Here is an 11,107-nt window from a genome sequence, read left to right as displayed (position 1 = left end):
TTAAAATTGCGCCTACATTGGTGTCCTTTGCTGATGTAACTAAAATATAACCTGGTAATGACTAATCGGGATTTCACGGAACTTTTAAAGCCTAGAAACAATGTTTTTGCCCTTATATATGAGGAAGTCATATGTGGGCTGGTCCCAGTCAATTGAACTTCGGCTTATTTAACGCAAACAAACTTCGACTGGCCCACAGCTGATATTCTTTAAATGAGAACACGTCATACTTTATTGAATATTTTCTACTGCAGTAATTTCCTTTGAGTGACGAAAATAAATCGGCTTTAATGTGTATAAATAGGATAACACATATTCCCTCTGCCTTACGATTTGAGCGTTACGCTCATTGTTTATAAAAACCTAAAGTTTTGGCTAGCGAACATATATCGGCTGTAACAAGCACTAAATTAAAGTGTTGACTTCCGGTGCCGTTAACTTGTCGTTCACGCTGAGATCATTATGACTGGGTTTCTGAATTAAAGATAAGCTCGCAATTCGAAATGGAGGTGGGGAACTGGGAAGTCCTAACCTAGGTCAGTTGACGAAAATAGCTAAAGCTGCACTAATTGCTCCGAGTTCGTTTTGTTGTGTATAGATATCCACATGCATGTATTGAATATCAGTATTAGGTAAGACATTACCTAGCACTAGTCCACTACCTAGCACTTTATCGTAGATTCCAATTATCTATACATTCAGAGTTATTCTGTTACGTAAAAATATTATCGTTTTTATACAAGAAGTTTTCACATGCATGATAAAGTCGACTCTCCTTTTATGAGCCATCGGTATCCTTTTATATTTCCATGATTGTCAATTAGTTGGTTCTCTATTATAACTTTGGTAACCGGGGTCTTACGAACAGCCGGTATTTAGTTAAGGTTAGCACCACAATTAGGTGAATTACTGAGGCGCTTTTTCCCAGGTTATGATTCTTACGAGTATGGCCGGTAGCGATCTCTGTAGCTGGCCCAGCTTTCGTAGGCTACAACTTAAATCCACTTCCCAGGAGCTGTTTTGACGACCTCTCTCCATACCATAATCTGGGTGGTGTTATAAGGTAATGGATAGCAACAACGGTCGCCACAGCGTCGTTGTGGTACGAAGAAACGCGGACACAGCATAGGGACATATGTCGATGACTCGATTTATCTGCGTCCGCATAGCGCGTATACGTAAATTTGCAAATGCTCACATCGAAGAGTCCACCGTTCTTGTTGCAGGGTCCCTTTCGAGGAATATATTAACATTACGAATGTGACTAATTCCCGTGACGTTGTTCAAGGCAGGACCAATAGCAAGGCGACTATTTTTGGCCAGTGCTATTCCTCTTGCTGTTATTACAGTTGCTACCAGTTCAGACCCAGGACAAAAACCGATCGGCCGACCAACCGACTGGATGCTTGGACACGAGCCGGGGACGGCTCTCAAACTTAATTTGAATTCAAAATCTCGTTAGCAACCTAGTATATGGATGTAAAATGCGCCTCTAGTCGTTAACCCCCCATGACAGAGCCCCCCGGCTGGGCTGTACCGGTAGCCGGGATCCTGATATTTGCGTCCACTGTAGTATACTGTATATGTTAGACGAATGTAGCTGCTCTCACGCTTTACACACCCGCGTAGTAGCTACACTTTGCATCGCTCAGTCTACACACCTTGTAGAGTACTATCATGGCAAACTCAGCTATGTATAGGCCAAATGATGGAGGCCGGAGGTGGCCCCCGGCGTAGAAATAGGTCCAGGTCTCAAAAGCGGCGATTCACTTAAGCATCCGCAGCAGAGCTGGCCAACTCTGATAAACATTGTTTTTGCTCCTTGTACACTAGATTGCCTGTATCGCATGTCTACGTTCGTGCATTTACAACTAAATAGAGGAACGGGTCTTGTGAGTGGCCGCAGATGGCTAAAAAATGGCCACCATTTTACGCCAATCTTTCTAATCTGGAAAGGAGATAGATAGGTCTAGGATATTCTTGTTGGGTCCGTCGTAGCAAATGTGAGAGCAACTGCAACATCGATTACAATCTATTTATAAAAGTAGACATAACAGAAGTAATAACAAAAGACTACTACCGTTTATCAATCGTTGAGAGAGAGAGAGAGAGAGAGAGAGAGAGCTTTGTTTCCTTTTTCGGCTGTTCGCCCCTCGCGGCTGGATTTTCTGTTTAGATCTGACATTGTACAGCGGCATTGTACTATAGTTCATCCATTCATTATTTATGTTTTATTAACAATAGCACTAGTAATAGTATAGAAAGAGATTATTCCTTACCAGCTGCTATTGCTGCTGCTGACGACTGGTGCAGTTCGTTTCTGCTTTGCGAGACTGCACGCTGCCGTCCCTTCTAAACTCGATAGGCCCACGCCTTTCTCCCGAGTCAACATTAGTGACTCGAATCCAGCCTCGCCGGTCGCAAACTCAATGAAAGATCGGAAATGATGCATGGTCGCTCAGAAGTAAGACGACATAGGGCAAGCTGTCACGAGACAAGTTAGCAACGCAGAACACACTGTATTACATTAGGTCCTTGCAAAGGCTCAATTATGTATATAGGAGTAGGCAGCCGCGATTGGGACCGATGCAGTTCATCGGTTTAGAGAAAGGACATCTATTAAACGGGGTTAGCCCCGACAGGTCCACCTGGGCTAGAACAGTGCTGCTCTGCTGACGGCAGTCAATGCTATGCCGGATTAGTCCATATTTTCGTTTTTGCCATAATGGATTCGCAACACGCTGAAGCAGACAGCGAGAGAAAACAGGAGGTGAAAGAAGTATAAGCGACGAAGGACGAAGATTCACGTTTTCTTTTTCATCAGCGTTCCAAGCCTGCAAACAACAGATTCGCCCGCATAAGTATACGTAGGTGCCAGTAAGGGGCAAGCGCAAATATTTTACCGGATTGAAGGTGATTATATGATTGTTGTATGCAGCAGCAAACTCTTATTTGCACACATTGATAGAAAAAGTTATTGGCGCTGTTGCTGCCGCCGCCGATCGTGATAATCGACAACGACAGGATAAAAATGAAGATAGAGGTAGATATAAAAAGAGGGCGTTAATGAAGATACGATCCCAAGGAACAAATAAATGATAGAGGATACAGAGACGGCAACAGAAACGTGAGACGGTATGAGAGATAGGAAGCGAACAGTAAGTCTCGTCACTCGTCTGAACTCCATTAACGAATAATTGCTACTACCGATGTGGGTAATGTCCGACGTTCGACCGTTCGGGCTAATGCCTATATAGAACTGATACCTCTTTAAGTAATTTTCTTTTAGTTTTCAATACGACCAAGAGTTCTTGACATCTACTTATCAATCGTCTCTGCTGTATCTAGCTGAAGGTTTCGTTACGAGCACGTCGAACTACAGTAGCACTAGATTTAGTTTATTTTGCTCAAATTTGTGATTTAGCGGCTCACATAAATCCTGAATTGAGTACTTCGTCAAATGCTCCGCTTGCTACATATGTCTATAAACAAAATGCATACATATATACATGCTATTGTGACGACTCATTGAAAGTCTATTGAATCGTGTGCGATGTTATTGTACTATGTACTTCAGCAGTAAAGGGACTCCGGGCAGTCAGTTGCCGGTTCCGTGATCAGCGTTAAGTTTCAGGGTTAGGCAGCAAAACGGTCACTGACATTGGGTGACAATGCTATTCAGCGAGATCATACTACGACGGGTTCCTCGTTGTAATTTATTGTTACTTTCTACATACGAAATCGCAATACCGTAAATCCTACTAGGCATAAGGCGCGCGACTCGTTTCCACCTAGGCTGAAATACGCATTTTATAACGGCAGTATTTCCTATTCGAGAGCTAGCCTGGACGGCGCACGGTGAACCAATGGAAGGTAACCGCGTCAACTTCGCTTAGCTACACGACGACATATGCATTAGCGATTCGAAAAAATTGGCCTGGATAGAGGCTGGCCAGTTCTACACTCGGATCTGCACAAGCTCGATCAATCAACGTGAAATGACAATGGGACCTTCGATGAAACGTCAAGTGTGTTTAGCACTGTGTAAAAAAAAATCAATTAAAATAGAAATCCACCGCCGATAAGCTGACGATAGTCGATTTCAGCATGCGGTTGTTGTTTTAATGATTCCGTTGACATGTTCGTCGACGGAAAACATCGATCAGATCAGTGTCGTTTGGATATAATTGGTTGTGTACGTAACTAAGTAACATAATACCCTCCATTTACGTAATTTGTGGTGTTTACGCGCCATGACTCCGGTTCCCTTTCGTTTGATCGTTGCATCACGTTTATTCGCCCGGGCAACTGTGCATGTACCATAGCTATTTTGATGAAGAGGAGAGTGACAATAACAACAATAGTATTGATGAACGTAGCTACACCCGCTACAATCATATATATATAGTAAGAGCACGACATATATATAGTGGATTATTATCCGTGGCATTGTCGTGTTCGTTGGTGGGGCTTGGGTGACCAGCAGAGCCACTCCGTCCCCCGCTATTCCTACTACTAGCCTCTGCCGGATAAATGCATTTTTCATTATGACTTTGTCTCCTGTTATCCTCTGCCGATTCGTTTTCCCCTTGTTCTAAGCTTTGACTGTTTGCCTTGGACCTGTCACATGTCAACTATCGTCAGCGGCGCCGTTGATTTGTCCCGCTTTGTGTGAGCATAGAGGCGTCTCGTCTCTATGTAATTCAATGCAATGGGTCTGAAACGTCTCTCTACAGGCTTGTACTGTATGTGCGTCCAATGCTCTACGTCGAACTTTCTATTGATCGGCGTCACTCTCGCTTATACTTTTTATCATCTTGCAACCGTTCTTCATTTGTGGCTTACACCTTTTCGCGTCGTCGTGTCGCGTAACCTCCATAACCTCTACAGTGATGATCGAGCAAAATCAAGGAACGATGCTACCCCACGAGCATATGGATGCATCGGGGGAACGCCAGTCATTGATTTCCACTAACTCACGTGCTTTTATAACGGCCCCGGTATGACTGCAGGCAAGAGACTGTTCATTACCATAGCAATGATCGAGCGACGTCTGCTAGTGCACGACGACGTGCTCCCGTCCCACGGACGCGGCGTGGATTATTTAGTACAATAAACTTTAGATGAAGAACAAGCAAGATGAAGTCGGAATGGGGTAGAAATTGCGAGAAAAACTTTCATAAATAGTAGCAATGACAGGTCAAAAATCTTTGAGAAGCGTGGGAAAGCAAGCACACTAGCAACCATAACAATGACCCCGAACCCTTACTTTCACCGCGGTCCGCTATACATACTCAATGAATAACAACGCACTGATCGTGAGGGTAGTAGTAATGTAATCGAAGATTTTGTTTTTGTCTGGTTAAGCGTGTGTCTAATACAATGGCACGTCTGAACGTAGTGCAGCTGTCTCGAAATTTCAGAGGAAGAGAATTTTCGAAAAGCGAAAGAAGGATCTCGTTTCTAAATTCCCGTCGTGTCACTCGGTCTGTCTGCAGTCTGCTAAGAATCAGTTAGTTTTTTCTCTCAGCGTAAACGGTCATCGATGTTCTTGTTAAAAAACAAAGACCGCGTGATGGTGACATTTTTGGTTATGAGCCTTAGGGACGCATGTGAGTTGTACAGGCGTTCGATTGATTGAGCTTGGGCTGGGAAGCCCGTTGTCTGACAAACTAATAGTGTCTTACTTCCGTTCCAGTCATGGCCTCGAAGAAGGTGATCAGCTTCTAGGGCTACTTGTGTCGAAGTAATAACAGGATGTAGTGGTATGTCAGAATTAGCGTTGATCTGGAAGCTCAACGCAAACTCATTGCAGACGGTAACTTCACACAGGAAAATCCGAGTGAATGAAAAGTAGGGTTCATTAAGAGCATGGATAGAGTACGCAGAAGAGGCAAGAAGTAACAGCACTAGCACCAATATTAACAGAGGGCTTATAAGCTACATTTCCCCGAGACGACCTAAGCCTTTTTTATGCACCGTGGTACAGCTAGAGGAAAACTATACGCTGACGTTAATTATACGAAAAAATTAAAGTGTGGCTAGACGTAAAATTTATGTGGACAGGAAGTTTTAAAGCTAATGGGTGTTGAAAACAACGGTTTGACGGAATTAAAGGCGACAGCGGCAGCTGCAGCCGCAGCAGCAGCACTTTATGGAAGTTACGGGATTCACTACGCCAGTTTACTGGTAAAAAGAATAAGTGTATAAGGATGAATTACATGGGAACTCGTGGAGAAGGTCATCAATTGAATACGGAAATCGAAAAGCTTTCATTTATCCTGATTGTTATCATTACCATTCATCACCACTGTTCGTGCAGCACTTACTTGAGTCGCTGACGTCAACGGTTCGATATTCTAGCTATTCCACCGACGTATCCAACGATGATTCCGTCTACGCAGTTATCCTTTTCAAGGCAGGGGAACTGGTACGATTACACAAGTAAATCATCGAGAAACGTCAAACGTTTGCCCAAAACGAGAATTTAGCGTAGTCGTAGAGCTGCGTCCCGGGGATACGTACGAGGACGCATATAGTGGTCTACGACGATCAGAACCATTAAAAACGATATGCAGTTTAGTAAATTCTGTCCATAACGATGCTGCTGGCCTTAACCGCTGCGGACTGTTAATTTCTTCTCAAACATGGAAGAAAATAGAAAGAGTTGTTCTCTATCAATGAGATCAGGAAGAAGGAGTTTTTTGGAAACCGTACCAGAAGTTGGAGCATAGAAATTTATGAAAATCTTCGTTTTAAGAAACTTAACAAACCAGAGATGAAGATTTAGTCGAAAAAGAAAAACAGAGTAGTGCTTAAGTGTATTGCAGTCCTGCTGTTGTTGGTCAGCAGTTCTAAATTGCGTTCTGTGCGCTACGCGAGCCATGAGACCTTAAAAATGAATAGAAAATATACAAAACAAGACATTTTACTAGGTCAACCACAATAATGGTCGCCTGAAAGGTAATCATAATAAGAATAATAACACCAGTCTTATTACTGCTACTCAGTGCATTGTAGCTGAGGTAATCTTAAAAAGCCCACTAGAACTAGCTAAAAATATATCTATCCTACTAAATTTTCAAATGTATGTCTTGACGTGTAGAGAATATATAAAGTCAACCAGAAGTATCACATTTATAATTTTCACGCAATACGAATCCTGTTTATTTAATCGAGCTCGATTCTTTTTTCTGGGTCTGGGCCGCGGCCCGATTGCAAACCATCTACGAAAACCGACGAAGCGATGTACTTAGGTTACTAACATTATTCCCGCAACTAATTTCTCTGCTGCTTACACAGACAATTAATTATTGATCATGGATCTAGTTTGGCAGAGCGCATTATTAGTTTAATGGCTGCCTGGAAGCAAAAATTATTTTAATGGAATTCGATTTTCCGGCTTGCCTTTTTTCGTATGGCTTCGGCGGAAGCTTCAGCAAAAGTCGAAAATCATGCGTGACTAATAGCTTTGGTCCACTGGATTCGAAAGGGGCGCTATGCTGCCTGACAGCCATCCCAATAATAATAATAAAAACGACAACAAGCGTCAAAGGCCCACAAATAGTGAATCTGAAAAGAGATAGCCGGAAAGAAAGATAGATAGATTAACCCAGTCTAATTTAACGAGCTGCCCCAATAGCGTATTCCTTTGTGTGTTCCACTGTTCTCGCAGAGCTCCCGGCTCGTCGCAGACAGCTACATGGGCTTCAACGATGACTGCGACCGTTTTGACCAACATTCAGTTACTCGGGCGGGCCGACAACTTCAGAATCGATGGAGTCAGCAACTAAGTAAACTAACGAAACAGCACGCGCTGAAAATTCAATTTTACCCACTGCCCCTAAGTAATACCCTCTGGCGTAGTCGTCTTAATTCAGGGCAGCTGGTGTAAACGATAGCCTCCGTTCGTTAGGTAAAGAGTAATACCAATACATTAGTTCGAAACATACCTACCTATATGGACGCAAAGGTTTAAAATTTCGTCGAGCCTACCTGTTCTGGCGCCGAGGTTTTTGCACCCCTCTCCTCCATTGCTGTTTCTACTTTGCTCTGTCTCGTCTAGACACAAACAGACAGATTTATGTATAAAATAAGCAGACACTGCGGATAAACTATAACGACAACGAGACCATAATGTTGCATGAGCTGGCCAAAGGAAGGAAGTTTGACGGTAAGAGATAAACAATAAGGTGGCCGCATTGCATTGAAAATAGTGTTAATGGCACGGAACGTGCCGTGCCTTAGTGTGGTCAACTGCATACATTTTTTTACTATTAACATCATCAATAAATTTATAGATATTGTACATTAATTAACGTTATCGGTGCATGCGAAACGTGTGAGTTTTATCGATGACAAAACAATAAACATACACAGAGCAGCCCATTGTTTCGCCCGTCCCATCATATTGTTACTTTGTGCCGATCTAGTTCGATATTTACGAAGCTTGCTCGGTAACAAGCGGTCACGAAAAGCTCTCATTCAAGGTCCGACGTGCTCCGTTGCAATGAAGAAACCTCATCGCGATTCTAGTGAGCGGCATTACGGACAGTATTATAATGGCACACACAGAAAGCTGCCATACCGACTAGCGAAAAAAGCGGCTGAATAGATGGCATAACAGGGCCTTTGGAACAGCTGGTACACCGTAAGCGGTGAGAAGCTAAATGGCCTATGTGATCACTATGATGGAATCATCTGCGAGCAGCGAGCGTACAGGGAGTCCTCGATGGATTAATATTTAAATCGTTGATGATGTAAAAACTATTGGAAGTGATACCCGATCGTCGAGGAAGTACTTTAGTTTTCCTTGGTAGCTTGAGTTCGAAAGGATTTTGTTTTAAAGCTGGATAACGATTCAAAGAGTGGCCAATAATGGTGACCTTATTGAACAGCTGCCAACGTCATTTGAGCATCTTTAGATTTGTGTTTTTGTTCCAACCGTGGAAAAATGTCCAAAGTATATGCGTACGTTAATACAATAGATGATTTCTTTAGCTAAGGCGCTAAGGTACTCCACGTGTCCATAATCATATTAGGGGCAGAGCATGGTTATAAACAAGTAAAGTGTAGGTAACAATGTAGTAGTAGACTAAATCTGCTGGAGAAGGATTGTCGGTAATTATTAACAATAAGAAAATATAACCTGAGGTTAATTAGGTCCACGGCAGGGGTTCGTGAAGCCTTGAGGTTCAACTTACGCTAAACGACTAATTAACACCGCACAGAAAGAACCTCTACTTAAAAGTCAATATCAGAATCTTCAGCTTCTAACTGCCAATCCCGCTGTTTAATTAGAAAGTTACCACTATCTCAAGCTTTACAGCCGGCAAATAAATTTACCAAAACTGGTTTATTTTTGTTTCGGATAGACGATTGCACTGTCTCAATTGCGTTTCGCTACGAAGTGTCTGTTACTGATGTCCAAATCAGGGAAGATTTTTATTAAGCGCAAATAAACGTGTATTTTTGATAAATCATCTCAATAAAAATTGAAATAAAGAAAAGAAAAGCTAGCAATTCTCATTGTATTCGGCATCTTATACGATTTATAATGAATCCTGTACGTCTACCTGAAAAAGTAATAACGATGTAATCGCTGAGAAAAGACTTAGCAGGGCAAGATTTATCACAAAATAATCGTGTATATTTTTCAACAATTTGTATGTTTTTTTTTGATTTATGATGAGTTATCTATAATATGTTAATATTAGGGTGACCAAAAGGCGACGGGCATAGAAAGTCAATGTAATAGTAATAATAATATTGATATTTCGTGCGTCAATATTAGATGACCATTACAGCGCTACCACGGTATATTTGGTGCAGCTATGCTTGTCTGGACAGGGCCCTTTTATTAAAGCCCTGTTTCAACCGCATGCTCTTATTTCAGCTCTTATTTTTAGTGGGGTATCGTTGCAAACCTTGCCTTATAATCACGTGGAAATATATATTACTATATAAACAGATCTGGGCTCGATTTTTAGCAACGCAGCCAAAGACTGGAGTCGCAGTGTGCCATACGTGACTCGATCAGTCTCCACCGTTCCTCAATGGGGTGAAGGGGAGTAATTGACTAGTCGACCTGCTCTCAAGTGAAACTTTAAAAGGGCCACGGACACCACTCGTTCGCCTATCAGCCTAACACATTTGGTGTGAGCTTTATCGGGCTTTAATGCGCCGCATATAATAACAATACCTATCTTCTAGCTCGATAGAACATTATGATACTATATCATACGGACCCAGCACAGGCAGATTGCTGGGCTTAGCTGGTTGACCCAGAAGCGTCTATGAACACCCTTAACAGATTGTGATATCCGACGACTACCAATATAGATAATAATGAAGCGGGTCGCTCGATTCGCTTAAGCGATAGCTTGCGTTCTAAGCATATAATAGGATAGGGGCAAATTAACTTAGACAGAAACTGTCTGGTGGAGTGAACTTAGGAATTTTAAGATATATTTATCTCATTGCTATGAAATGGACACTTTAATCAAAAGTGTCATTAGATTTCTATTATGGTGACCTTTACTGCAGCTGCTGTAGCATCTTTACGCGATTACCGGCAGCTAGTTGCTAGTTACGGAAATACTGATGAGCTTTTTACTATGGCCAATGTATACTGGACACTGACGATTCTTGCAGCGGATTCACCCATGGAGGTTGGCTCTTCTACATTAAATGGTTAATATGCGTTTGTCTGCTTGTACTTCGATGTATTCTTATGTTATAGCACATAATTGTAGTACGTATTCCTAGGGTGCAGTTATTTATCTCTCAGTATGTATGTGTGTGGGCCAGCTTGGACTCCGTACAGAGAACCCCGGACCGAAACCAATGAGTCTCGCTTCTTTGGCCTGCTACCGTCGTCTGAGCGGCTACTTTAGCTAGTTGAATAACTAGATATCTCTCCAAAAACGTGGTTATCTGCGCCCACTTTTATCATCCTGTCGACCTTGGCGTTTGTTAACCGTGTCGACCTTGGGTTTTTCGATTTTTGTCCAATTTCTTCCAACGTATCTTTGTTGAGTAACTGTGGGGCAGCTCGACAGTACTCGCAGCTTAGATAGCACAGGACGCCGTCACTGAAAAAACACGG

This window comes from Varroa jacobsoni, unplaced genomic scaffold, assembly GCF_002532875.2.
Source record: "Varroa jacobsoni isolate VJ856 unplaced genomic scaffold, vjacob_1.0 contig02508, whole genome shotgun sequence".
Lineage (NCBI taxonomy): Eukaryota > Metazoa > Arthropoda > Arachnida > Mesostigmata > Varroidae > Varroa > Varroa jacobsoni.
This window is presented reverse-complemented; position numbering follows the sequence as displayed.